Below are 3,279 nucleotides of genomic sequence, written 5' to 3' on the forward strand. Positions count from 1 at the left end.
TCTTCGTCTTTGAGAAGAGCCATTGAACCATGGAGACTAGAACTTCACCACATACCCTTGGTTTGGCTTACCAAAGTCTTTCATTTTAAAATTAAAAATTTATAAACAGAGCAGAGACTTGGCAGAGGTTCTTTTCATGAGACTTACCCCTTCTTTTGATGTACTAATAAATCAGACTAACAAATCAGCTTTTTTTGGAAAGGCTTTTTATTAATTGCCATACTGGATGATGAATGCAGCCTTTCCATAGACATAAAATACTCATTAGGAAAACAAGATGTAGGTATTGTTTTTTAAATTCATACTTGACTTGAGTGAGAGGAAGTTTGTCAATTTTTTGGGGATATGAAGAGGAGTCTGAGTCACTCCTAATAGCTCTGAAGCTTGGTCCAGCAGTCAAGGCAATGGCGAAACTCCCTGATGTCTGCAAGGCCAGGATTAGATTCTGTACCTTTTCAGGAGCTGATGATTCGTAGTCATGTTCTGGGAGGACCTTGGCACAGAAATCACTGGTACTTTCTGAGCTTTTTTGAGCCTTCTAACTGCTGTGCTGTACTTGTGGAATTCAGAGTTAATAAACTGTTATTCTTTTTTCATGCCTTAATAATACAATAGACCCCATAGCTGGGCTCTGTATGTATTTGGTAATTAATATAGATGACATTTCAATGTTACTGAAAATAAGCTCAGGATTATTGCATGAAATGTAAAAATTTGCATTGAATGATGGGGATATGAGACACGAGGCAGTGATTGCTACTGTCTCTTTGCTTGCTAAGTATCTTCTGTAAGCAACAATAAAATTCTTTAAATATTTTGCGTATTATTTATCACATATGATGTGTTCAAGGAGAGGACTTAAAACTCTCAACGTTGCCATCTGTGCAAGCCTAGATCTATTGTTTTTTTTTTTCCATTTCTTGTTACAGTTGTTTGTCATAATGGAAGAATGTTGTCCTCTTTCTAGCTCATGATATATTTTGTGTATTTGTTTTGTGCAATTAATACTTAACAGTAATGATGTAGTTAATTTGTTGAAGGATGTCATTGCAAGAAAGTTATAGCATGGAGCTTAGGAGCACAATCAGATGTTATTTATACTCCCTTTATACCTTAGTGTTATGCTTCATTTGAAGAAAGAAATAAATAATTTGTCTTTTGTTCAAAACCAGTCTAATTACACCATGATTTTCTATTCTGTTCATCATCCCAGGCGAACACAGAGGTGCTGGCTGGGACAGCTCTTCCTGCACTAAAGTTACTGTTCCTGCAGCTAATATTTGGAGTGTCTTCTGCAGATGCTGTAAATGCAGGAGTACGGGCGGTGCAAATAAAGCCCCGTTCTCAGCGGCAGTCACCAACTGTCCAGACAAATCTCAGCTGCTCAGCTGCAGTAAACATGGTGTAGATGGCCTCCTCACCCAGAGACCCTTGCCCTCTAAGCACATCTTTAGCCTGTTTTCCTTCAGGACATGATACCAGGAAAGATGGAGGGTCACAGGGGCTGGGAGAGGGAGAGAACACAGTGGGACTCTGCTGTCCTGTTCCAACTTCCAGCTGGTAAGTGTGTATGACAGAAGGAAGTTGGGAATCACATAGCTGTGCCCTTCCAGCCTTCCTTCCCTGTGCTGTAGAAAACAGAATCAGCCTCCACGAAAAGAATAGCCTTGGCTGGTCTACTAGTCCCTCTTCCCCTGGAGGTTGGATGGTTGGTTTGAGAACAAAATGGGCCTTCCCTACTTTACCTAAGTGGATATAAACTGGTATCACATCCTTGTAAGTTACAAAATCTCTTGCACACTCAGCAATTAACTGACACAACAACCTAAAACATGCGTAAAGTGGAATCTGTCCCATGTGAGGGAGCATGTTCCAGTTCCTAGAAAGTAACTGGAAAATGACTGTAGAGGGTGCTTTGAAATGAGAATGTTCAGGAAGACTACATACAGAAAGGGGAAGCTCCACAGACTTAAATTGTCATTTTTCATGGAAACACAGGACTTGCCATCCTAGATTAGCCTGGCCAGTCCCACACCTTGCCTGTGCTAACTGTTATCAGGAAGGGCTTCATGGAGAGTTTTAAAGACACTCCATGGCAAGTGACTGTTGATGGACAAGGTAAGCTTGTTCCTAGTGACATCAGCTGATGGCTAATCAACACTGTGAGTATCAGGCCCATTGTTAAATCCGCCTGACTTATTATGTATAAACACAGTAATAGATGCTCATGTTCTATCAACACCTATGCTTTGATAGGTACAAAGACTGAAAGCAGATATGCCCTACGTACACCGTGCCCAAACATTACAATTTTCTCAATCCCCTGAACTTTCTGCCTTCAGTAAAACTTACATATTGCATGGGCTATATTTAAATTTCATTGATATTCTGTACAGCTAAATACGCCCTTGTTTGTGAATAGGAGACAGGCAACTGGCTATTCCTGGTCAATCTTCTCTTGATGATTTTGGATGTTTTTGTTATGGCCCTTATGTCCATGTGAGCAGTTCATGAGGCTAAAACCATCTATTTTCTGTAGAACTTAACAGAAATGTAAAATTGCACCACAAGCACATTTCTGAAGTTTTATTAAAATATTAACTTCTAAAAATCTTGTTTACTTGCTAGTACCTAAATATGCTGTTGAAAATAGGCAGTGTACAATGACTTTAGCAGACGCCTCACAGAAAATCCAATTAATATGGCTTTTATTAACAGCATATTATTTTTAAAATGAGTAGCACATGCTCTTCCATGGCAGTGCCAAATTAAAAGTGAAAAATGCTAGGCCAAATTCTACAGGTTCTGACTGTATTTGCTTCTGCTCTCCCTAGTAACACGGGCCTTTTACATGAGCCACAAGCGACTCGCTCAGGACGAGTATCGTTACCAAGACACAACCGCTGCAGTGTGCTCATGGTGTGGACTCCTACCCATTCCCCCATCTCCACAGCCAAGTCCCTTCAGACACAGTAGTAATAAAGGAGTCACTTTATTCCTGTCTCTGGAGTTACAGGGAACTTGCTCGCGTACAGAAGAGAAGGGAGCCAGATACTCAACTGCTGTTTATTTAATGACAGCTCTAAAAGGACTCAGTGAATTACGAGCAAACGCTCAGAGTAAAGGCATTTTGATTTGCTTGAAAGAGAAAGCTGCCAATCCATCCCCATGGCCGTGACTAGAGCTGCGGTAACTCCTCCTCCTTAGACACTATGCAGCTCTGCAGAAGGGCTTGGGAAGAACAAATGTGGGGCCTGCAACTCTGCCATGATTTTATGT

Source organism: Buceros rhinoceros, unplaced genomic scaffold, assembly GCF_000710305.1.
Source record: "Buceros rhinoceros silvestris isolate BGI_N320 unplaced genomic scaffold, ASM71030v1 scaffold14737, whole genome shotgun sequence".
Classification (NCBI taxonomy): domain Eukaryota; kingdom Metazoa; phylum Chordata; class Aves; order Bucerotiformes; family Bucerotidae; genus Buceros; species Buceros rhinoceros.